Source organism: Mustela nigripes, chromosome 7 (genome assembly GCF_022355385.1).
Source record: "Mustela nigripes isolate SB6536 chromosome 7, MUSNIG.SB6536, whole genome shotgun sequence".
In the NCBI taxonomy this organism is placed as follows: Eukaryota; Metazoa; Chordata; class Mammalia; order Carnivora; family Mustelidae; genus Mustela; species Mustela nigripes.
Genome location: NC_081563.1, coordinates 115,921,305 through 115,948,290, shown reverse-complemented (window position 1 = coordinate 115,948,290; position 26,986 = coordinate 115,921,305). Strand labels below are relative to the sequence as shown.

General features: G+C 38.9%; 1 protein-coding gene across 7 annotated transcripts in view; it reads right to left on the bottom strand.

Moving 5' to 3' along the window:
• Positions 1 to 26,986, bottom strand: part of CBFA2T2 (CBFA2/RUNX1 partner transcriptional co-repressor 2) — a 156,803-nt gene that overhangs the window by 55,939 nt on the left and 73,878 nt on the right. Inside the window, exon 2 of one of the 7 annotated variants that reach the window (XM_059406804.1) lies at positions 7,635 to 7,685. The exons of 5 other annotated variants lie outside the window; for them this stretch is intronic. The gene's annotated coding sequence lies outside the window, so the exon portion shown is untranslated. Of the gene's footprint in view, positions 1 to 7,634; positions 7,686 to 17,346; positions 17,469 to 26,986 lie in introns of those variants that run through there. One more of the 7 variants, XM_059406806.1, reaches the window with a different exon arrangement.

Below are 26,986 nucleotides of genomic sequence, written 5' to 3'. Positions count from 1 at the left end.
AACTGTACTCCTCAGTTTTTTCAGTTGTTCTTTTGTTTTGTTTGTATGTCCTGGAAGTTTAATTCCATAACCCTTTTTTGTTAACAGATGTGTGATATTCCACACCATGTGGACATACCATAGTTTATTTAAACAATCCCCTACTGACAAATAATGGGATTATCTGTAATCATTTGCAGCTAATTTTGAGGCTCTCTAGATCCCTTGTTAGTGACTGCACTGTTATTTGCCAAGCTTTGGGGAAGAGATCAAAGAAGACAGGACCCTTGGGGCACCTGGGTGACCCAATCAGTTAAGCAGCTGCCATCGGCTCAGGTCATGATCCCAGAGTCCTGGGATCAAGCCCCACATTAGGCTCCCGGCTCAGTGGAGAGTCTGCTTCTCCCTCTCCCTCTGCCTGCTGCTTTGCCTACTTGTGCTCTCTGTCAAATCAATCAATCAATCAATCTTAAAAGAAGAAGAAGAGGAGGAGGAAGAGGAGGACAGGGCCCTGAGTTATGGGAAACACATATATTGAAATGTCTTCAAAGTACTAAGAAAATAAAGTAGTAGAGACATTACCATGTATGAAGGCCAAAGACATCTTTATGGAGCATTAAGTACTTCAGTGGAAAGGCTACGTGAATTTGCCAGGTAGCAGATAAGGACAAAAACATGAAACATATAACAGTGTATATGTATAAACAGTGTCCCTAAAGTTGGGATCAGAACCAAGGTAAAAATCAAAAAGGACTTCTTTGCCCACCATCTCTCTTCAACCATTGCCAAGGATAAGGAAATGCTCTGAATGTGTTACTGTCAGATGAGAAACATTTCCAGAATTGACAATTCTAATCTGCTAAAGTTAGAGGAAAGCACATCGAAATTACTGTTGCACTTGCAGGCTTGTAAGGCTGGCTAAGCTGAGTGTGGGCATAGCACCTGCTTAAGGATGAGCATTTCCCGTCCATGTATCTCTACCATGAGCCCAGCAACACATCCAATTTTCTAATAACATGCAGGCTTCATATGCAGAGACAGCCAGGAGTAACTGTTTATGATGACAGATAATTTATCATTCAACAAAAATCGAGGCATAAGGACTCAAGTAGAGTAACTACCAGAAAATGTTTTCGAAGGCACCTTGAAGACATAGCTGCATTAAAACAAAATCAATGCTTTACTTTATACCAACAATAGGGATTGCAGAAACAAATTTTTTCATTCTACATTTATAAAGACATAAAGAAAATTAATTTATCGAATATATTCAGCAGACTTTTTCTACTAAGAGCAAGAGTAAATATTTTTGGCTTTGTGGACCATATGGTCTCTGTCACAACTATTCAACTCTACTGTTATAGCATATTCTAGACAATCCACAAAGGAATGGCTTGGCTGTGTTCCAATAAAACTTTATTTACAAAATGGGCAGTGGGCCATAGTTTACTGACCCCTGCAATGGCTGATTAAAAAACTGGGGAAATTAAATTTCTAATTCTTAGTTTATTTACATGCCTATAAAGTCTATTTTACAGCACCCATTGAAGTGGTTCATCTGAATAACATTTTTATTCTCTTAAGACTAGATATAGAGACGCCTAAATGGCTCAGCTGGTTAAATGTCTGCTTTCAGCTCAGGTCATGATCCTGGGGTCAGTGACTCGAGCCCTGTGTCGGGCTCTCTACTCAGTGGGGAAGTAGAATCCCTACTCAGTGGAATCCCTCTGTCTCCCACGTGTGCTCTCTCTCAAATATAAAATCTTCACACACACACACAAAAGACTAGATTTAAGAAAATTTACTTATGACCTCCAAGGAAAATGACAAACAAAATTATTTTTTTAAAAAAACATTATATAAAGGTAGAACACTAACATGGAGTCACAGCTAGCTGAGGAGTGGCAAAGATTTAAGGCTAGTTATCTGGTGTTCTTCCAAAAATCAGAGAGACCTAAAAGAAGAACCTCAAAGATGACTAGCAAACTGTGAAGGATCACTTGTTTCATATGATGCTAATTTCCTCCCTAGGCATCTCTCTATTCTCTATCTTCTACCAGTGCCATCTGATCCCAGACACAGACATGCAGAGTATATAAATAACTCTAATAACTTGGTAACAACAAACACAGAATGAGCAAGGGACATTTAAAGAGACAATTCCCAAAAGAAAATTCACAAGTGGCTGCTAAGGACATAAAAAGATGCTTAGTGTACTTGTTACCAAAGAAACACAAATTATAATACCACAATGAGAAGGAACATACTACTGGTAACTTATATCCAACAATGTGGATGAATGTCAGTTAGGCTAAGTGAAAGATGCCAGACACACAACAAAACTACATACCATATTATCCTATTTATATAAAACTTGAGACAAAATTAGTAACAAAAAGCAGATGAGTGGGGATGCCTGAGTGGCTCAGTTGTTTGGAGTCTGTCTTCGGCTCACACCATGATTCCAGAATCCTGGGATAGAGCCCCGCATCCGCATCAGCATCAGCATTGAGCTCTTTGCTCCCTGCTTAGCAGGAAGCCTGTTTCTTCCTCTCCCACTCCCCCTACCTTGTGTTCCTCTCTCACTGTGTCTCTCTGTCAAATAAATAAATAAAATCTTTAAAAAACAACAACAACAAAAAAAACAGAGTAGCTGACTGGGACCGATGGAACGAAATGGACTACACAGGGGCATGTTAGGGGGCACAATAAATCTTTTTATAGTGATGGAAATGGTCTATATCCTGACTGTAATGATGCTAACACAATTATATACAATATTAGTTAAAACTCAAACTATAAACATGAAATGAGTAAATTTTATTCTATCTGAATTAGATAGAATTCAGTAAAGGTGAGAAAAAATTAGCAAACCAAAACAGCAATTTTTTTAATATAATCACAATCAAGGTCAGTTTATCCAAGAAATCAAGGATAATTTTAAGTATTTAAAATCCAATATAATCTAACATACTAAAAGATTAAAAGAAACCCCTTAAAATCACCTCAATAATTACAGAAAAAGCATTTGGTTAAGACCCAATTTCTACTCATGAACAAAACTAGAAATAGAAGATCAATTCCTTAACTTGATAAAGGTTATCTTCCAAAAACCCATACAAAATGTCATACATATTGGTGAAATATTACATAAGCAATGCCTTTCAGCTCAGAATGGAGATAAATCAGTAATTCTATTCAACAAGAGTCAAGCCAAAGCAGCAGGACAGTTAAGACGAAGTTAAGAAAGAATGGGTATTAAAGATCTGAAAGGAAGAAATGAAACTGTCCTTCTATACACACCAGATGATTTTCTGTACAGAAAACCAAAAGAATTTACCACCTATGTATTATCAGATTATGCAGGTTCAGCAAGACTGTTAGACAGAAGTTCAATATTTTAAAAATTAACTGTATTTCTATATCCTGGCAAGCAAACACTAATTTCAAAAAGGTATGAATTACAACAAAAATGATAAACCATCACAAATAAGCTTAACACAAAATATATAAGACCTTTACGAAGAATGTAAGTAGACTGAAAAGACATAAAAGAGATTTAAATAGAAAGAGCTATCATGTTTATGGATGGGAAAATTGTCACCAATATTTTTCTCTTCATTTTAATATATAAACTCAGTGCAATTCTTATTACATGCCAGCAAGATTTTTAGTGTAACCTGATGAGCAAATACTAAAATTAAGGTTCAAAAGTTAACATGTTAAATGTCCAGCAACAAAGAACACACAATTAAGCTGTAGCATATTCACAAATGAAATAGTACTACTGAAATATGTCAACAAGAGCTCTCTATATTGGAAGGATAAATCCCAAAACAAAGTAGTAATACTGGGTAAAAACAAAAACAAAAACAAAAACAAAATACATGTTGCAAGATGGACAGTGCAGTACTTTTAAAAAAGTCTAAAACCACAAAAATCTACATATAGTAAGGGATCAATCTACATATGGTATACTTACTATGCATACGTAGTAGAATCTTCTTTAAAACATGGGAACAATAAACATCAAATTTAGGATAATGAGTACTGCAAAGGGAACAAAACTAACTGAATCAGGTAGTTACAAATTATAGTTCTAATGTTTACTTCTTGGACATATCTGAAGCAAAATAAAAGACAAACCACTAAATTTTCATAGAGCTAAGGGTGGGTGCTTAAGTATTTGCTATGCTGTGTTTTTTTTCTCATTTTGTACGCTTAAAATATTTCGTAAGAAAATAAAAATCACTGGCTGCAATGGGGAAAATGGTAAGATCACAATAAAAGAGGAGACTATTCCCAGGGTTGTTTCAATGAGAGATGATTGTGGCCTGAGGCTGGAGCAGCACAGAAATGGGAAAGAAGGGGGGTGGATTTCAAAGATATTTCGAGTTAGAATAAATAGGATTTGTTGGTTGACTAGATGTTGAAGTTAAGACAAGTGACCAAGACAGAGACCAGCAGGAGAGTATACTGGAAGGGAGAGATGATGAGTTGATTAGTTTTGTACACAACTGCTTTTATGATGCCTCAGATGGAGAGGAAAGACGAGTGGAGTAAAAGATACAACTTTGAATCCTGATTGTACTCCCAATTTTTCAGCTGTGGAACCTTGGACAAGTCACTCTAGAGTCCTGCTTTCCTCCTCTATGACATGGAAGAAAGATGTGGAAAAGCCATAAAGTAACCAGTGAGAAAGTGCTCTATTACACTACTGAAAAAGGAGATATTATTAGACACTATCCATCAGTAATGTATTAACGATCATTATGCCACTATATGTTGAAAGTAACTAACGGGTCTCCTCCAGTGCTAATGACTTTAATATTTAAAGATATGTTGTAATTGCCTGCCAACATCAAGACCTTGTTGATAACCTTAATGCAAGTTAAAAGCAGCAGCAACACAGCTGACTTGATAATGTAAATAGGGAAAAGTGAAATATGGATTTCTGCTTCCCAGCTCCAGCAAATGTTTATTTGGAATAATACAGTTATCTATTCCAACTGCACACCATCTGTTTCAAGTCTCCACGAAGTTAATATTTCTCACATGAACAGAAATGACTTAAAACTACATTTGATTAGCATCTTGTCTTCTCATGGAGGTTACCCCTACCACAACCTTAATCTACTGAGTATCAGCCTCTGAATATTGTGCAGTGTTATTGTTCTGGCCAAATACATATAGCCCAAGTCGGTAACTCAGAGATCGGAGACTGTCAGAGGATAAGCTAACTGTAGTTCTGGTCAAATAAAATCGTTCTTACGTGTTTTACTGGAGACAAGGAAAAACAGTAACATTTCTCACACAGCTAGTTAATGGCTTTCCTAAGAATCAAACCCTGGTCTCTCTGGTTCAATCTACCAATGCATCTGTGGTACAATTTCTCTGGAGCACAGAACCTTCTAGAATAATCCATCAGTAAATCCTGACAGGTCAGCTCTAAAATATGTCATTTTATATCAGTCATCCCATCTCCACTGTTTCACTTTAGCTCAAGCCACTGTCATCTCACCTATACTACTGCAACTGCCTAACTATTCTTCCTGCTTTTGCTCTTGTCCTTTCTAAGCCATTCTGCATGTAGCAGCCAAAGTGTTGAATTAAAAACCTCAACTGGGGTGCCTGGTTGGCTCACTTGACAAGCATGGACTCTTGATTTCAGAGTCCTGAGTTTAAGCCCCATGTTGGGCACAAAACTTACCTAAAAATTTAAAAAATATTAAATAAAAGATTTTTTTTTTTTTTTAAATTTAAAAATCCTCAAGTAGTTCTTTTTACAGATCTATTTAAACTGCTGTAATGGCTTCCAAATGCTCTTACAATAAAACACAAACTCTACTTTGGCTTAAAAGCAATGGTTTGTTCAGCAGTTCTCAAAATGTGGTCTGGGAACTCTTGGGGATTCTAGAACCTTTGGGGTGTGTTTGGGTGTGTGTGTGGGGGGGACAATTTTCATAATAGGTTGTCTGATTTCTTTACTCTTACTCTTTCATGAGTGTACAGTAGTCTTTTCCAGTAACTACACAATGAATGACCGCATAAGAGAACTCCATGCAGAAGCAAATGAGAATCCAGTTATCTTCTATTAAGCCAGTCAAAGAAGGGATCATGCCTGAGTGGCTTAGTCAGTTATGTATCTGCCTTCCCCTCAGGTCATGATCCCCAGGGTCCCGGGATGGAGTCCCACACCCGGCTCCTTGCTCAATGGGGAGCTTGCTTTTCTCTCTGCTTGCTGCTCCCCCTGCTGGTGCTCTCTCTCAAATAAATAAATTCTTAAAAATCTTAAAAAAAAAAAAAAGATTTGCAAAACGTGTAAAACAGTGCCACCCATATTAACAGTACCACTTGTATTAACCGTTTTTTTGAAAATCATTTTTCATAAAAACGTTATTCATAACAACATGTAATAGATTTTAAAGGAATATTTTTAGAATCTATTTTAATTTCTTTTTTTTTTTTTAATTTTATTTATTTATCAGAGAGAGAGAGGGGGAGAGAGCAAGCACAGGCAGACAGAATGGCAGGCAGAGGCAGAGGGAGAAGCAGGCTCCCTGCTGAGCAAGGAGCCCGATGTGGGACTCGATCCCAGGACGCTGGGATCATGACCTGAGCCGAAGGCAGCTGCTTAACCAACTGAGCCACCCAGGCGTCCCAGAATCTATTTTAATTTCTGATGGGAGTATGTGTGGGTCTCCCATGAAAAATGTTCTTTGGGGTCCTTAATAATTCTTAAGTGTGGAGGATTCCTGGGTGTCTGCCTTGGGCTAAGGTCATGGTCCCAGGGTTGAGTCCCACATCCGGCTGCTGCTCAGCAGGGATCCTGCTTCTCCCTCTGTCTCTGCTCCTCCCCCTGCTTGTGCTCGCTCTCTCTCTCTTAAGAATAAACAAATAAAAACCTCAAAAGAAAATTCTAAAGTGCGGGGCACCTGGGTGGCTCAGTGGGTTGACCTGCTGCCTTCAGCTCAGGTCATGATCTCAGGGTCCTGGGAATGAGTCCCGCATCGGGGTCTCTGCTCAGCAGGGAGCCTGCTTCCCTCTCACTCTCTCTGCCTGCCTCTCTCTGCCTACTTGTGATCTCTGTCAAATAAATAAATAAATAAATAAATAAATAAATAAAAATTCTTGAGTGTGCAAAGAAATTCTGAAACAAAAGAACTTGAGAACTGGTGACCAAGCCCATGGGTATCTTTCCAATCTCATATCCTAGCTGTCCTACCTTGAATCTGCATTAGGTATCCTGGCCTCCTTTCTACTTCTCAAACACACCAAGAGAACTTCCACTTCAGGACCTTAACTCAGGCTACTCCTCTGGCCTAGAACTGGCTTCCCCAAGTTGTTGCATGGCTGAGTCCTTATCACTCAGATGTCAAGACAAACATCACTTTCTCAGGGGCAGCTTCCCTAACTGAAGCTTCTCTCCATTCTCCCTACCAGACTATCCCATATCCTTGTTTATTCTCTTTATTGCATTCATTATCATTGTACCAGTCAAGCAAGCACTTGTTTGTTTGACTGATGCCCATCTTTGGGGGAAATAAAGGGTTTTGTCTGCTTCTTTACAATACCCTCAGCATTTATATTAGGCAACACTGAATCACAATGATTGAAAGTGGCATATCCCCAAAGTTTGGCCGGACATCACTTACCTTTTCTCTCACCCCCATTTTCGCTTTCTTTCTTTCTTTCTTTCTTTCTTTCTTTTTTTAAAGAGTTGGGGCACAGGAGAGAGAGAGAAAGAGAGGGAGAATCTTAGAATCTTAAGCAGGCTCCATGGACAGCACTGACCACGATGTGAGGCTCAATCTCACAACCCTGAGATCATGACCTGAACTGAAAGCAAGAGTTGGACATGTAACTGACTGAGCCACCCAGGCACTCATTTTCTATGAATCAGTACAGACTAGTCATTTCTACCTCCTAAGAATCATCCTCAAACCCCCCCCCTTTTTTTTCTCAGAGCCACTGCCTTAGATTAGTCCCTCATCTATCTAATTGAACTCTCTCTGGGATTTAAACTATTATGCACTACCGTACCAGAAGCCATTTCATGAAGAATCCCTCTTATCTTTTGTTCCTCAGACTGGCCTTCATGGTTCTCAGTTCCTAAACTCCAATTCTGGCCACAACTGTCCTTACGAACAGTTCCACATTCTGATTAGGTGGGTCTCCTATAAGTCATGGTCATTCTCCGGTCATACCATCTCCACTTCCCAGTACTTCTTCCTACTCTTTTATCTAGATATATTCAAATCTTCCCCAACACTGTTGTTCTAATTTGTTGGTCCTACTTTCATCTTCTGTCATTATGCCTAGGACATTACAAGCTCAAAAATAGTAGTCTGATAACAACTGCTAGATGATGAACAAGGTAAAAAAAAAGACATAAAAGGTAATTACGCTATGTAGAAGCATGATGTTAATATCCACAGCACAATATAAACAAGTTACGCTTACTTTAATTCTAGGCCACAGACTGTCCCATTAATCTCAAAACCTCATACAATTTTACTTGACAATAGGCAAAGTATGAAGATAAAATTATATAGTTCCATTAGTACCACTTAAAAATCACCCCTCAAAAATACATGGACTACTACACTGTGAATGTACTTAATGCTTCCAAACTGAACACTTAGAAATTTTGAATTTTATGTTATGTGTATTTTTGCCACAATGTTAAAAATGTATTTTCCTTGATCCTGAATTTTAAAATACCTCCAGTTAACTCATTCACCTGGATGGACACTCCAGAGCAATAAAAACCCACCTTAACACATTAAAAAAATAATACACGCATTTCTAATACATCAACACACATACAATAAAGAGTATAATGCCATCTAAATCATGAAGCAATTAATCCTGTTAACTATATAAAGAATCTGAATACCTATGTTTTTTAAATGCTGGGGAATATCACAGACACCAAATTTTTTTGTTCATATTAAGTCTCTGAATAGGCTTTTCCATCCCAAAGATGCTATATTTACCTAGATCCATCCTCCTTTATGTATAAACACACACACACACACACACACAGCTGTTACTCTTTTAGACTGAAAATATTATTAAAGGCTGTTAACTTTTGCTGTTTTTATTTATTTATTTATTTATTTATTTATTTATTGCTACTTTACCTGTATTTAAGTAAAAATGTTTGTCCAATGCAAAGGCATATGTGCCCAGCCCTATCTATCTAATACTGGTAAGGTAACCATCAAATTAATTCTGGCTTAAAAAACCTGTTTTTCTAAAACACATTACACCATGCTAACTTAACTTGCAAATTACAAATGTTTGTCTTCTCTGTACATATTCTTCAAACTTTACAAAAAGCTTGCCGATGCTATGATTCCAACTTGGTTCCACATCCCCTTAGTATTTGAAGAACTGGTTCAAATGTTCCTCCACTCTGAAGAACCACCACCAAGCCTGTTAGTTTCGGCCTTAGGGTATATAACCACAAAAACAGAACTACAGACTCCGGACTATCAGAGACCAAAGATCAAATTGGAAGCTCCTGGACATCGTCCCAGAATGGCTGATACCCAGCTTCTGTTAAGGAATTCTGGGCACTGATGGGTTTGCCTTAGTGCAGACAGCACATGCCACTGCTGGATAACTAGAAGTGGTTCTGGCCAATGGTCACTAATAGTTCTGTCTTGCAGGGTCTTAACACTCATTGTCAAGTATTTGACGAGAACTATCTTACCATGAGTGATAAAAAGACAAGTGATTGTGCAAACCCACCAAACTACATACTCCTGCTGCACACAGCCACAGGATGAAAGGGTGCGGGGGGGGGGGGTGTCTATGTGTTTGATTCAATCCAGTTTCTAACATTTACTTAGTAAACCCTCTTTCTGGGGAAACGTGGACTTTTTTTTTTTTTTTTTTTTTAAAGATTTTATTTATTTATTTGCCAGAGAGAGAGAGAGCACACGCAAGCGAGCACAGGCAGACAGAGTGGCAGCAGAGGGAGAAGCAGGCTCCTGGCTGAGCAAGGAGCCCGATGTGGGACTCGATCCCAGGATGCTGGGATCATGACCTGAGCCGAAGGCAGCTGCTCAACCAACTAAGCCACCCAGGCATCCCGGAAATGTGGACTTTAAGTAACAACAAAATCTAGCTGAGGGTTTGATGGTTTCTTTTAACTACTTTCTGGAAGCTCTCTGTGGGTAGGACAGTGAGATTATAGACATTTTTGAGTTTATGAGTAGATGTGCTCCTGAGTCCTATCAACAAATATTCTCTAAATTCTGGTTATTCAGAGAAAAGGTTCTCACAAATCCATGTGATACAAAGATTCTTTCTATAACATTACATAAATTAACATGAATTCACATTTTTAAAAAGATTTTTTTATTTATTTGAGAGAGAGAGAGAGAGAATGGGAGAAAGAGCATGAGAGTGGAGAGGGTCAGAGGCAGAAGCAGACTCCCTGCTGAGCAGGGAGCCAGATGCGGGACTCGATCCCAGGACTCCAGGATCATGACCTGAGCTGAGGGCATGTGCTTAGCCAACTGAGCCACACAGGCACCCTAAATTTACATTTTCTAAATATAGATTTTTGCACAGGATTTCATAATACAGCGCTTCACTGCTCCATATGGTGGCCATTAGCCACAGGAGGCTAATGAGCACCTGAAATGTGGCTAATCTAGACTGAGATATGCCTTGGGCAAAATAATAGTGTCAAGATTTAGTACGAAAAAAAAAAGGAACATAAAATCTCTCAGTAGTTTAAATAATAATTATGTTGAAAATATATTTTGTTTTTAAAAAGATTTTATTTATTTGAGAGAAAACACAAGCAGAGGAGAGGGAGAGAGAATCAGACTCCCTTGCTGAGCAGGGAGCCTGAAATGGGGCTCCATCCCAAGACCCTGGGATCATGACCAGAATCAAGCCAGACACCCAACCGAATGTTCCACCCAGGTGTCTCTGAAATTATATTATTTTTAAAAAATATTTTATTCAAAATATTATTTTATTTATTCATCTGAGAGAGAGACAGAGAGACAGAGCACCAACAAGGTGATGGGCAGAGGGAGGAGGAGAAGCAGACTCCTTGCTGAAGTGGGAGACTGACATGTGGCTCAATCCCAGAACCCAGAGATCATGACTGAGCTGAAGGCAGACTGAACCATCTAAGCCACCCAGGAGCCCCTGAAATGAGATTTTAGGCATATAATAATATGTGTTATTTAAAGACTTTTATACCTTTTAAATTACGTACTGTTTAAATTATTAAAGACATTTGTACCTTCTAAATAGAGCTACTAGAAAAATTTATGTATGCAGCCCCTACTTGTGGTTTGCATTATATTTCAGCTGGACAGCTCTTACAAAGGAGTAGGATACAGTGATAGAAAAAAACATGGTCTCTGAATTCAGACAGATAGCTGAAACTGAGGCTCTACTACTTTTCTGGCTCTATGACAGTAGGAATAGCTCCTCAAAGTCTCGGTTTCTTGCGTATAATATGCAGTCAATACAATCAAATCAAATCAAAAACAGAATAACCTAGAACAAAGTGCAAGCCACAGGAACAAATTCATCTTTATGTCATTTCAAGGGAAATTTGGACAATGATGACCTCACACAATTAAGACTGGACAATTAAAAGTAGGATAGTTTGGATTTTATTCTTCCTGTTCAGACTGAAAGCTAAAAAGAGAATTCAATTAATGCATCATCATTTTATGGGTCTCAATCTTTGAGGAATGTAAAGATGCATTATGTTACATAACTGAGGTGTTTATTACAATGACTCTGGGAGAAGCGGTATCAGATATTATCTCTGCAAAAGAGGAGATGTCTCCTCAGCTTCCTTGTGTTCTTTGTGCTTGGCAAGACTTCCAACCCAAAGCTCTAGGTCAGATTCACTCATCTGTGCATCTCCCATAGCACCAAACCAACCTCTACTAAGCTTTACCATCTTCAAGTTTCAACTCTAATTTAAACCATATGTTTTGTATTTATACCCTTGAATTTTCCATCTACCAGAAACTTGCTTTTTACCTGTTTTTATTAAAAATAGGTCTTCAGGGGCGCTTCGGTGGCTCAGTGGGTTAAAGCCTCTGCCTTCAGCTCAGGTCATGATCTCAGGGTCCTGGGATGGAGGCCCGCATCAGGCTCTCTGCTCAGCAGGGAGCCTGCTTCTCTCTCTCCCTCTGCCTGCCTCTCTGCCTACTTGAGATCTCTGTCAAATAAATAAATAAAATCTTAAAAAAGGTCTTCGGTTTTGTTTTATTTTTTAAAAGATTTTATTTATTTATTTATTTATTTATTTGACAGACAGAGATCACAAGTAGGCAGAGAGGCAGGCAGAGAGAGAGACACGGAGGAAGCAGGCTCCCTGTTGAGCAGACAGCCTGACACGGGGCTCGATCCCAGGACCCTGGGATCATGACCTGAGCCAAAGGCAGAGCTTTAACCCACTGAGACACCCAGGCACCCCAGGTCTTCAGTTTAATCAAAAACCTTTTTGGTTTTTGGGATCTACTTACAAAAATGATCAGTTTTTTCCTCCTTTCAGCTCCTTAATGTTGAACCATTCCTGCATTACGGGATCATCTTATTTAGGTTGTGCTACTCTTACATACAGTATTGTTCTTTGTAACAAACCAAGGAATCAAGGAATAGATAATGCCACTTAAGCCTTTCAAACAGGCCAAAATGAAAGAACAAGAAAGAAGTATCATGATAAACTGAACAGCAATGGTACTTTCTTGGTTTAAAAATATATACATTTATGTGCACCAGCTGTGTTTTTTTTTTTTCTTTTTTTTTTTTTAAAGTAGGCTCCACACCCAGCACAGAGCCCAACATGGGGCCTGAACTCATGACCCTGAGATCAACACCTGAGCTGAGATCAAGTGCTGGACGCTTGGCCAAATGAGCCACCCAGGCACCCCATTTGTACCTAATTTTCCATTCTGATTATAGAAAATACTTCAAAATATATTCACTTTTTCTTCTAAAAGTTCACCATTTTAATTAACACTTGAGCAAAGTTAAACACAGACTAACAATGCATATTTTAAGTTAAAACATATTTTAAATATTAAAAATATTATATAATATTAAAAATATTTTAAGTTAAAAAACAAAATAATATTTAACTCTATGTCTACATTAAGTTGGAAGTTTCAATCTTCCCATTTCAATGGGAAGACCCAATGATTCATTCTAAATTCTTGATTTCGTCACTATCAAAATTTCTACTGCAATTAAAACTATGTGACTGAAACAATGTTTAGAACAAATGGTCCAGATGTGAGCATCTGCCTCTCCCATTTGCCTTGGGAAAGAAATCATGAGTTAAGATTAATGGCTTTAAATGCACAAAAGAGCCCAGACATAAGTTAAAATGAAGTACATGTAAAATGATTCAACTTTTAGTCTTGGAAACAAACATCCAGGATATTTTCCATTCAGGTCTACCTAAGGCAACATAATTAAAACTAAATTTCAATTAACAAAGGCAAAGAATACCCCATATTTAAGTAGCAAAGTTTAGATTTAGGTAAAGACAATCCTTGGAGACTCTCCTATGTAACTCTTAAAAAGCTAGCAACCCAGTTCCCAGTTTTCAATTGGGACCATCCCGAATTTTTATGCCCTAATTTATGAATCTTTTTTTCTTTTTTAAAAGACTTTATTTATTTATTTGACAGAGACATAGCAAGAGAGGGAACGCAAGCAGGGGAAATGGGAGAGGGAGACGCAGACTCTCCTGCTGGGCAGGAACCCCAACTCGGGGCTCCATCCCAGGACTCTGGGATCATGACCTGAGCCGAAGGCAGATGCTTAACAATTATGAGTCTTCTAAGGAAAAAAAATTAACAGTCAAAATATATACCTCTGTAGGATAAGAGGACTTTTTCCTGATTCAGAGCTGCCTTTTAGTCTTTACTTCTCTCAGGGAGGATAGGATAAGCAAATTCCCCTGTTCTGGGTAAAGAAACAACATTAACAGCAATCTCTGTTTACTCATCTTTAAAATAAGGGGGAAGGACGCCTGGGTGGCTCAGTTGGTTGGGCAGCTGCCTTCGGCTCAGGTCATGATCCCGGCGTCCTGGGATCGAGTCCCACATCAGGCTCCTTGCTCAGCAGGGAGCCTGCTTCTCCCTCTGCCTCTGCCTGCCATTCTGTCTGCCTGTGCTTGCTCTCTCCCACTCTCTCTCTTTGATAAATAAATAAAATCTTAAAAAATAAATAAATAAAATAAGGGGGAAGGACGCCTGGTGTGGCTCAGCCGGTTAAGCCTCTGCCTTCAGCTCAGGTCATGATCCCAGAGTCCTAAGATTGGATCCCACATCAGGCTCCTTACTCATCGGGGAGCCTGCTGCTCTGTCTGCCTCTGCCTGCCACTCTGCCTGACTTTGCATGCTCGCTCTCTCTAACAAATAAGTAAATAAAAATCTTAAAAAAAAAAAAAAAAAAATAGGGGCACCTGGGTGGCTTAATGGGTTAAAGCCTCTGCCTTCAGCTCAGGTCATGATCTCAGGGTCCTAGGATCGAGCCCCGAGCCCCGTGTCAGGCTCTCTGTTCCACGAGGAGTCTGCTTGCCCTCTCTCTCTGCCTGCCTCTCTGCCTACTTGTGATTTTTCTGTCAAATAAATAAATAAAACCTTAAAAATTTTTTAAAAATTAAAAATTAAAAATAAATAAAATAAGGGGGAAAAGGATATTAAACTTTCAATTTACCATGGCCAAGGTTTTAATATTAATTTCTCCACATTCCCTAAGCCAGTCCTACATCACTCTGCCACTCGCATAACAAAATGGGATAGTGAATTTTTGGAGAAAATAATGATGTACTTTCAACTCAAACTGTAAGGCTTTATGTATATGCTTGTTACTTTCCATTAGTTACAGTATCCAATTACTAATGTACTAGGAAAAAAAGGCACAGAAATAAATGTATGTTGAAGTACCGGCATTCAATTAATGTGGTTAAAAAATGATTCCTCTGCCAGAAAAATGTTTCATACAGTTTGACTGTGTGACCTCACTCCTGGGAATCTGTCCTTAGAAAACAACTCAAGGGAAAAAGCAATTTATACCACAGAGAAATGGTTAATTAATTGGTGTAACTGCATGTCAATGTGAACTGTAAAGGCATTAAAAATTCTAATTATGAAAATCATTCAACACTTGGGGAAATGCATAGAGTACAAAACAGTGAGGGGAGACCTCCTACTAAAATGATCTATACCGTATAATTACAATTATTTATTAAAGAACAGGTACATATGGTCATAGTATGGAAAGGAACACAAAAATGGAATTGAAGACCTGTGGGAGTAATAGGTGAACATCAATTTCCTCAAATCCTTTTGAAGCACTGCTTATAAAATATTCTCATTTGCTCTCTCACTAAACTTCCTTTTCTACAGGAGAATTTAAGATATCCACTGGGCTGCCAAGCATTCCTAACATGTTAAGTCTTTGTTCACATAGAAGCAGTATGATCTAATAATAGTGACCTCATTTTTTGAAACCAAAATTTTGACAAGTAGTTAGGATCAGGGACAATGGCACAGATTATTTGCAATAGGACGCGTGACAGAAAAACCAAAATTTGAAAGTCCGAAGCCCTACAATGCCAGTCCTACCCCACCTGAGAGGAACAGTAAGTAAAAACATGCTCTTAATTTAGACCAACTGCCCTAGGATACAACCCCAGGAACTTGGTTGCATGACCAAAGGCATGTCAGTTAACCTGTCAAAATCTCACTGTGAGTTTAAAAGATACCATTTTTTGGTATACAGTGTATGTTTACACAAATAAAAACATCTAAGATGATGGTTCACTATCTCTGTAAAATAGGCAGCTAAGTCGGCCTCTCTGTCCAACTTGTTCTGTTATCAGGAAATGAAGTTAATAATCCTGTTCTACTGCAAACCATTTCATGAAACATACCACCACCACTATCGCCCACTATTATTATTACCTCTGCTGCATCTACTAAGTCAGCTCTAGAAGCTAGCTAGAGTTTACTGAACAGGCTGAGGGAAAAATCTAAACCAAAATGTCACTTAAACCTAAAGACAAAGATGAGAGTACACAATCAGGAAGGAAAATAGAGAGCAAGCCCACAACTAAATACATGGTACAGCTGGTAGAAGACCGGGTACAGGAAAACACTTCTAGCATTTTCAAACACTTGTCGTCTGGTAGCGAAAGTACTGAAAAATGAATGCACACTACAACAGCGCTCCCTGCAGAAGAGAAACAACTGAGGAAATGGTCACCACCTAAATCCAAAGAGGGTGACTTAGGACTTAAGTATATTTAATCAACATCCCACTATAATTTATTATCTGAATTCAACAAATAATTCATTCTGAATTGTGTGTAATTTTATCCTTTTCAGAATGATTTTAAAATATTTCCTAATACAATTTACTTAATATAAAATGCTAAGACCTTTCATATAAACATACTGAACTCAGAAAGACACATCTGTAAACCCAATCAAACATTATATTCACAGGATTGGTTCAGAAAAATAATTTTATCTCTCCAACCAATTGAAGAAAACTATATAGTTAGTCTGTCCAGACAAAGAAAATGAGACCAGAAAAGGGTAAGGGGCTTGGGCTATGGCCCTGGGAAAAGTCCCATTACCATGTGGCTGGAACAACTTTACAGTAACAGCTAAACTGAAACAACAGATTCCTTGAATTAATGTAACAGTGCTCTTGTATAAAGGATTGGTAGATGACAACACAATCTAATTAATCTGCACTCTAATTACAAATTATAAAAAAAATTACAATCTACTTGTAAATGTTACATGATTAAAACAATGCACATTCTGGGTGTCCTTCTCCACTGAAATAATGACAGATAAATAGACAGCAACACAGAAAAGCTTTGATAAAATATACAGGGGAAAAGGAGGAGATACTAACTTCACCAAAATAACATGTTTAAAAAAAAAAAAAGGCATACACATTCATAGGCAAATCTGAAAGGGAACGTGGAAAAAACTACGAAGTTGGTTCTTTGGTTTTGTTTTGTTTTGCTTGTTTTTCAAGTAGGCTCCACATCCAGCATGGAGCCCCACACAGAGCCCAACACAAGCCAAAATCAAGAATTGGACCCTTAACCTACTGAGTGACCTTGGCGCCACAAGAAGCTGGTTTTAATAAAAGGTAGTGCAATGAAAGTTAAAGCAAGAAGTTGTCATGATGACTCATTTTATCAATCATTACTGGAAAACTAACATGACCCAAGCACTGCACTAAGTGCATGGAATACAAACTCATATGAAGCTATAATTCCAGCCCTCAAGCAGTTCATGGTATAGCTAGATGGTAAGAATTAAAAGATGGGGGTACCTGGGTGGCTCAGTGGGTTAAGCCTCTGCCTTTAGTTCAGGTCATGTCAGGGTCCTGGGATCAAGCTCCGCATCAGGCCCTCTGCTCAGCAGGGAGCCTGCTTCTTCCTCTCTGCCTACTTGTGGTCTCTCTCTGTGTCAAATAAATCAAATCTTTAAAAAAAGAAAAAAGAAGTAAAAGAGGGGACCTCAAGTAGACTGAAGTGGAGACACAGAAAAAAGGCAAGATTTAGCTGAATCTTATAAAAACAATCAAAATGTATCATATTAGATGATTAAAAACAGATTGATGGCCACTGTGGAGAAGCACCTGAAAACAAAGACTCCTGTCCATCAGATAAAGAGTATGTCCACATACACCATACCGCTTCTGCAACCAAATCCAGGGGTGTCTCCTCTAAACACTTGCCCACTTTCTTAACATACATCTTAGTTCACTGGCTTACAAATTTTAAGGCTAACTTTTCATTCTGTTCGGGCACAGGGAACAGATGGCCTACACAGCATAAACTCTCCCAAGAACTAATTTTTAACAACCACATCTGGTTAAAAGCCCAGATTTATACCTAAAGAATAGTGAGCAACGGAAACCCTCGTAATGACTTGACAATTATTCCGTGTGACAGCTGTTTGTATCACTATCAAATGTGAGTTTTAAAACATAGACTAACACCTCTGGTTCCTCTGGATTAAAACAAAACAACTCCCCCTTATCTGAGGGAGGGGGGAAGAACCTGAGTTACAATACCAAATACAGGCACAAAACTGATCTTTACAAAGAGGATTTTAGAAAGTAATACACAGAAAATTAAGTAACTGACAAAACCAAACCATACTCACTAATCCCAATGTTCATACTGTACACTTTGGTTTCACAACATATTTTCATTAAAAAACAAAACCCAAAAATAGCAGTGTTATCTGTATGCTGCAGAGGACTCCTAACCAAATGGTAAGATACATCACTTTCCTGGGTGGTAATTTTTTTGTAACGATTTTATTTATTTATTTTGAGAGAGAGTATGAGCAGGGGGAGGGGCAGAGGAAGAGAAAGAATCTCAAGCAGACTCCATGCTGAACACAGAGCTAGATGCAGGTCTAGATCTCACAACCTGAGCCAAAATCAAGAGTCAGATGCATAACTGACTGAGCCCCCCAGGCGTGCCATTCGGTTGTACTTCTGACATGTCTATCACCTACTGCATAATGAAGAATATATAAAAAAAAAATGTTCACTCACATCACATGACCACAAATGCATAACTGTTCATTTCTGTTTCAGAAGAGGCTGGCCTCTGCCTCTCACGTCATAAGCTCTTTGAGATTCGGAACCATGTCAGTCCTGATCACTGCTATATTCCAGTGCAAGTCTGGTGGCCCGAACACAGTATACACTTGTTTTCCTTTTTTTGAAGATTTTATTTATTTGACAGACAGAGACCACAAGCAGGCAGAGGAGCAAGCAGGGAGAGAGGAGGAAGTAGGCTCCCTGCCAAGCTAAGAGCCCAGTAAGGCGCTCGATCCCACAACCCTGGGATCATGACACGAGCCAAAGGCAGAGGCTTTAACTCACTGAGCTACCCAGGCACTCCCACACTTGGTTTTATTTAATTTTTTTCAAGGTTTTAAAATATATATTTTTTAGTATTTTATTTATTTATTATGACAGTGAGAGAGGGAACACAAGCAGGGAGAGTGGAAGGGGGAGAAGCAGGCTTCCCTCTGAACAGGGAGTCCGATATGGGGCTTGACCCCAGGATCCTGGGATCATGATATGAGCTGATGCTCAGATCAGCTGACCATGACCTGGCAGACCCTTAACAACTGAGCCACCCAGGTGCCCAAGTTTATTTAATTTTTTAAAATTTGTTCAAGTCAACTCTTAGATATTTCTTAATGGGCTATACATGTTTTCTTAATAATAAGACTATTAGGTTAAAAAGCAATCAGGATAAAATAAACAAACAATCTGGATGGGAAATTAGGACCAAAACTTCAATCTTTATTTAAATCCTAATAAAAACAGGGGCGCCTGGGTGGCTCAGTGGGTTAAGCCGCTGCCTTCGGCTCAGGTCATGATCTCAGGGTCCTGGGATCGAGCCCCGCATCGGACTCTCTGCTCAGCAGGGAGCCTGCTTCCTCCTCTCTCTCTGCCTGCCTCTCTGCCTACTTGTGATCTCTCTCTGTCAAATAAATAAAATAAAATCTTTAAAAAAAAAAAATAAATAAATAAATCCTAATAAAAACAAAGTAAATGGCTTTGCTTCCGATAGGGGATAATCCAAAGCATTCTTTTAATAATTTCTTCCATGCTTTTATATAAATATATGCTTTATTTTAAATGGAATAGAGAAATTATACTGTGTACTAATATTACTCTGCAACTTTTAACTAAAATTATGTAAAATTTCCAAATTTGTAAAAGTTTCAGAAACTCGAGACTATCTCTGCATTAAAAAGCAATAAAGACAAGAGGGATGAACACACCAAGAAATTTGTGTGATAATATTAAGGATACAGAATAGTCAAAACAACCTCAAAAAAGCACAAAGTTAGAGGACAAACTACTCAACAAGTGATTTTTAAAGGTGCCAAATCAATTCAATGAGGAAAAGAAAATTAACAAATATTGCTAAAGCTGGATAGTCAAGTAGAAAAAAAAATTAACCTCAATCCTGTCATTTCATCTACCAAAAACTATTTCAGCATGGATTATAGACTAACACCCAGAAAGCTTCTAGAGAAAGAACAGAAGGGTGTCTTCACGACCTTATGGTAAGCAAAGAATTCCTGGCCAGGTCGCAAAAGAAGCACAAACCATAAATTTTTCTTCAACTGATAAAACAGACTTCATGAAAATTAAGGCTTTCTGCTCATCAACAGATACCATCAAGAACATGGACAGATGGAGCATAGATTTTTAAAAAATTACTCACAGCTCATATATCTAACAAATGACTCTTATCTAGAATGTATATAGAATTCTGACAATCAACAATAGAAACATAAATAACCTAATTTCTGAAAGTGAGATTGAACAGACAATGTATAGATGGAACAGATCAATATATCTTCAGAAAGGAAGACACGGCAATGTCCAATACACAGAGGTAGCCAACATCACTAATCATCAAGGAAATGCACATTAAAATCATAACGAAATGAGCTATGACCACATACTCACTAAAATACTAAAATAAAATATGTCAAGGGATGCCTAGATGGATCAGTTGGTTAAGCATCTACCTTTGGATTGGGTCATGATCCAGGGGTCCTGGGACAGAGTCCCACACTGGCTCCTTGCTCAGTGGGGAGCCTGCTTCTCCCTCAACCTGCCACTCCCCCTTGTTTGTACTCTCTCTCTCTGACAAATAAAATCTTAAAAAAAAAAAAATTGTTAAGTAGGATACAGACCATATGGAATTCTCATACATTAACTGTTGGGAGTGTAAAAGGTACAACTATTTTGGACTGTTGCAGAACTGCTTAGCAGTCTTCTATAAAGTTAAACATACAACTATCCAATGATGAGTAATTCTACCCCAAGAGAAATTAACCTTACATTCACAAACATTCACAAAAACTACAAAAATGTTTATAGCAGTCTTATTCATAACAGCAAAAAACTGGGAACAACCAAATGTCTACCAACAGGTAAATGGATAAACTGATGTATATCCATACAATGGAATACTACAATCTGAAAAAGGAACAAGCCTGCAATGCCTGGGTGACTCAGTCAGTTAAGTACCTGCCCTCAGCTCAGGTCATGATCCCAGTGATTCTGGGATCAAGTCTCACATAGGGCTCCTTGCTCAGTGGGGAGCCTGTTTCTCCCTCTGCCTGCTCTGCCTGTTCTGCCAGCAGCTCGCCCTGCTTCTGCTCTCTCCGACAAATACATAAAATCTTTTAAAGGGGTGGGGGAAGCCATTCATTCACATAATTATGTCGAAGAACACAAAGCCAGACACAAAAGAATACACACTATATGACTCCATTTACATGAAATGGAAATACAGGGGGAGAAATGAGATATTGGTTACAGGAGGTAAGCAGGGCTTTTCTAGTAAATTTAAGTGTTCTAAATTTTATTTAAGACTATGGTTATACAAGAGTAGACAACTATAAAAAAATATTAGACTGAACTCAGTATCTGTGCATTTTATCTGAATTACATATTTTTTTAAAAAACAGCTTGAAAAGACTCCATCTATTCTGCTGGCCTGCTCTACGGGAAGTTTCTCGTGGTGTAACATCTTTTGGGCATGTAGAAATCACTCAGGCTATCTGTACATCAGATCTCTGTACAACAGCTATGAAAGGATCTTCTTTCAGCTCTTCTGTACTGCAAGCTAATGCCATCCTTCCAATTTCCTGCAGCTTTTCATCCTTGAAGGGTAAGCTTGATAATCAGACCCACACTCTTGCATCCTAACTGACCAGCATTCACTTCTAATCAATAACAGATGTGGGAATGGTGCCAGGGTGGGCCTTATGCCAAAGTAACAATTTTCCTCCTATTCTAAAGCAAACACCCTTCTTAAGCTCTAAGTCATCCAAACAGAGTGACATCTGGAAATACACAACAAAGCCATGTGTTTGGTCCCTCTGGATGATTTGCTGTAGGCACTGCAAGCAGAAGGTTGCTGTGCCAGCTTCATGGGACACTGAAGAGTATAGTAACTCCACAACCTGGTAATATGGACAAACTGCAAAGACCTGATTGACGTGAAAATAGTAGCAAATGGGTGCAAGCACAAGTTCATTTAAAAAAATTCTCTTGGTTAGGATTCTTTTCCCAAGCTAACAGGAATTGCTCAGCTCATTTCAATATGCAGCTCAGGCCCCAATTCTCTACTTATTCATACTCTTGACTTTTCGACTCTACCATTTTCCAAGGATCTATTAAAAAAAAAAAAAAAAAAAGTGTTAGGTGGGGGAGCCTGGGAGGCAGAGACTTAAGTGGTTCAGTGAGTTAAGCCTCTGCCTTTGGCTCAGGTCATGATCTCAGGGTCCTGGGATCAAGCCCCACATCGGGCTCTCTGCTCAGCGGGGAGCCTGCTTCCCCCTCTCTCTCTGCCTGACTCTCTGCCTACTTGTGATCTCAGCGTCAAATAAATAAATAAAATCTTTAAATAAACAAACTAATACTCCCAAGGCAACTAACACCCAATGTAAATCAATTCAATCCTATAAACTGCATTAGAAAGCACTGCAAAATTTGAGAGATGTGGAAAAATTTTGAAATTTACAAAATCTGAATTCATGTACAAACACCAAGGTAGTCAGCTATAAAGGAAAAAAAAGGTGTGTGTGTGTGTGTGTGTGTGTGTGTGTGTGTGTGTGTGTTGGCAGGAGGCCATTAATTTTTGGTCTTCCATTGTTCCTGAAACAATTTATAAAATACTTATGTTAGGTTGTGACATCCTGATGTTATTTGTATCATGTAGCCATTTATTCTAGAGCATTAAAAAGTGAACAACTAGGGTGCCTGCTTTTCCCTCCCCCTCTGCCTGCCTCTCTGCCTGCTTCTCTGCCTACTTGGGACATCTCTCTCTCTGTCAAATAAATGAAAAAACAAAAATCCTTTAAAAATAAAAAAGTGAACTGGTAACAAAGAAAAACTGATTTAAAAGCCTTTCTTCAGGGGAACCTAGATGGCTCAGTCATTAAGCATCTGCCTTTGGCTTGGGACCCCAGGATCCTGGGGTCAAGCCCTGCAACAGACTCCCTGCTTCTCCCTCTCCCATTCCTCCTGCTTGTGTTCCCTCTCTTGCTGTGTCTCTGTCAAATAAATAAAATCTTATTATCTTATTTTTTTTAAAAAGCCTTTCTTCAGATACTGAACACAACAGACCTTTCCTTAATCCATACTGATAATAAAGCAAGTTTCCAATTTACTTAAGATCCGAGTAGAGCAACTTTCTTGCACAGAAGGATAAACGAAGTCAAGAAGCAACTACAGTAATAGTAATCGCTAATATTACTCCCACTTCCATTCATTCATTTGCAAATAACATAACATTTATTTATTACGTGCAAGGGAAGGTGCTAAGCACTCTATCAATATTTTATTTATACAACACCAAAATAATGGGAAGTACCATCGTGATTAACATTTTACTCAGCCAGAAAATAAGGCTCAGGTAAGTTAAATTGCATTCAAGGTCATATAGTTAAGAAGGTGGGACAGCTCTGTTGGGCTTCAGAGCCTTTAATTATATAGCAAAATAAATTACACTGAATGATGCTGAAAGAGCAAATTACTACAGGATTAGGACTCAGTCATGTTTGTATGTTGTGACCAAGGATTTAATAAAAGAAAAGAAATGGACATTGATCTTAGTGCAGAGACTTCATTATTTCTCTACAGTTTCTTTCTTCACAAATATGTGAAGGTAAATGTAGAGTCTGCAGGTGAAGAGAGCCCAGGGGAAGTTAGAACACCGAAAAGTAGAAGCTATTACCTAGGAACCCATTACGTCCTCAACTGACAATCAGAGAGGCTTCTGACAAAGCAGGCCCACTCCATCAAATGAAAGGCCTTGAAGAGTAAGAAAAATTAAACCATCATTTTTAAAATGTTGACTTCATATGAAGATCATCCTTTTCTTCCCAGTACACATTCTCAAAATTAATTACCTAGGGGCGCCGGGGTGGCTCAGTGGGTTAAAGCTTCTGCCTTTGATTCAGGTCATGATCCCAGAGTCCTGGGATCTGGCCTCGAGTCAGGCTCTCTGCTAGGTGGGGAGCCTGCTTCCCCACCCCCTCTCTCTGCCTGCCTCTCTGCCTACTTATGATCTATCAAATAAATACATAAAATCTTAAAAAAAAAATTAATTATCTAAAAAATGTTCTTTCCTTCAGTATTTCCAAAATCCCTATTTCCGAAAGAAAAGGGGATAAATACGACGTACAGGCACAAATACAAAGGTTCAATAGCCATCACTGCTCATAAAAACTACTATTTTAACAATGCCACCCTAAAACAGAACCAGGTATTTCTACTGTGTTTTCCAAGGGAGGCTGCAGGATGGAAACAGGTCAAAACCAGCTAGAAAATAAGATCTCTTTGGCAAACATTTTAGTGACGCAATTAGCACCTACTCAATTCATCTGTTAAGATAGCTGAATCTTATTTTGGCATTAAACTAAAATTGATATGGGGGAAGACGCAATCAACATGGCCATAAGTGAACCGGGAAAAGTACCAACTCTGGGATCTTATGAACAACTTCACCCAATACAGAATGTAAGTCCTAGAGGTTGGGAATGATTTATCTTGCGTTCTTCTTCCAAACCCTGTGCTTCCTCAGCAAGTTAGGACCAGAAATGCGAATATGCTGCAGCAAAAAGCTACAGCTGCACCTTGCAGATGTCAGGCTGTTAGCTCTGTGATCAGCAAGCATACTGCCTGCATTGCGGACTCCCTCCTGGTCACTGTCCCATCAGTCAGCACTATGGCTGTGCCCAGAGAACTGGGAGAGGTTCTTCCTATTAGCACCATTTGGAATCAAGCAAAGGAAAAATAAATTATCTGGGGACTGATAGCCATCGCAGAAATTTCTCTTCAAGATTTTACATTCTTGTCTCTTAAAGACCAAGCCTGGGAAGAAAAAATGCTGATATGATGACAACGTCTCAGTTTTCTCCTCCGCAGAAATAAAAATACTACCACCTGGTTTTTATTTCCCCATCCCTGGAGGGCTATAATGAAGATAAAAAGCTTTGAAAATTAAAAGCACAATGCAAATATAAGGCTATTAATATAGTGTGGACTGAATCCAAACAACATAAATGGAAGGTAGATGGGCGCTTTGGCAGGGCAAACAACCACATCTGCCATCACAGCAAATTTCTAAGTTCCAATATCTACTTATATATTAAGAGAACTCCAATAGAAATTAAACAGGCACAGAGCCCACAGAACAGACTGCTTCCTCTCCACAATCTGCCTGACTTCCTTGACTCAGTCACTTTGGAAACTTTTACTTTAAGGCCCAACTCAAACCTCACCTCATTAGCTGACCCAGAGACTCCTCAATTGCACTGACAGAATTAAACTTTCCCACATCTGCCCTGTAACCACCTGCACAATGTCATTGGTCATACTGTACCGCCATTTGTTTGTACCTCTTTCCACTACCTCATGGAGTTCCTAGAGCTCTTCCCTTTTATAACCATAGGAACTACCTAGCATATGAGATACACAGTGCAGCCTGTAACATTTTATCCAATTCCAGTTAACTAAAATGCAATACAGAAAGGTTTCTATACCTTTTCTATTAAAGCAGAACTTCCCACGCTGTATGCCAAGAACCAATGAAGAGGTATGAATGACAGGGTGTACTGACATACTACTGAGTTCCTCAACCTGGGATGACCAATCAGAACTTAACCCATTTCCGTGTGCTACAATGCGAAAACGTTGGAAAGCACTATATAAATGTGCAGTAAAGATTTATTTATTTATTTTTAATATTAAACTAATAGAGAAGTAGGGTTAAACACTACACAATTGGTGACATCAATTGAGGCATTCAGAAATAATGTGACTAGAGTCTCTTCAACAAATGGTGCTGGGAAAACTGGATAGCAAAATGCAAAGAATGAAACTGAACCACTTTTTCACCATACACAAAAATAAACTCAAAATGGATTAAAGACCTAAATGTGAGTCCTAGAAGAAAGCACAGGCAGTAACTTTTCTTTTCCTTCTTTTTTTTTTTTTTTTAAGATTTTATTTATTTATTTGACAGACAGAGACCACAAGTAGGCAGAGAGGCAGGCAAAGAGAGGAGGGTAGGGAGAAGCAGGCTCCCCACTGAGCAGAGAGCCCAATGTGGGGCTCAATCCCAGGACCCTGAGATGATGACCTGAGCCAAATGCAGAGGCTTCAACTCACTGAACCACCCAGGCGCCCCAGCAGTAACTTTTTCTTTTTTTTTTTTTAAAGATTTTATTTATTTATTTGACAGAGAGAGATCACAAGTAGGCAGAGAGGCAGGCAGAGAGAGGAGGAAGCAGGCTCCCTGCTGAGCAGAGAGCCCGACACGGGGCTCGATCCCAGGACCCTGGGATCATGACCTGAGCCCAAGGAAGCGGCTTTAACCCACTGAGCCACCCAGGTGCCGCCCCAGCAGTAACTTTTCTGACACTGGCCATAACATCTTTCTAGGTAAGTCTCCTGAGGTAAAGGAAACAACAGCAAAGTAACATATTGGGACTACATCAAAATAAAAAGCTAACAACCAACAAAACTAAAATACAACCTAAGGAATGGAAGATGATGTTGGTAAATGACGTTTCGATAAAAGGTTAATATCCAAAATATGTAAAGATGGGGCACCTGGCTGGTCAGTTGGTAGAATATGAGACTGCTGATCTTGGGGCAGTGAGTTCAAGCCTCATGATGAATATAGAGAGTACTTAAAAACAAAACAAAATAAAAATGGGTGCCTGGGTGGCTCAGTCAGTTAAGTGTCTGGCTCCGGCTCAGATCATGATCTTAAGAGTGCTGGGATGGGGCACCTGGGTGGCTCAGTGGGTTAAAGCCTCTGCCTTTGGCTCAGGTCATGATCCCAGGGTCCTGGGATCAAGCCCCACATTGGGCTCTCTGCTCAGTGGGGAGCCTGCTTCCT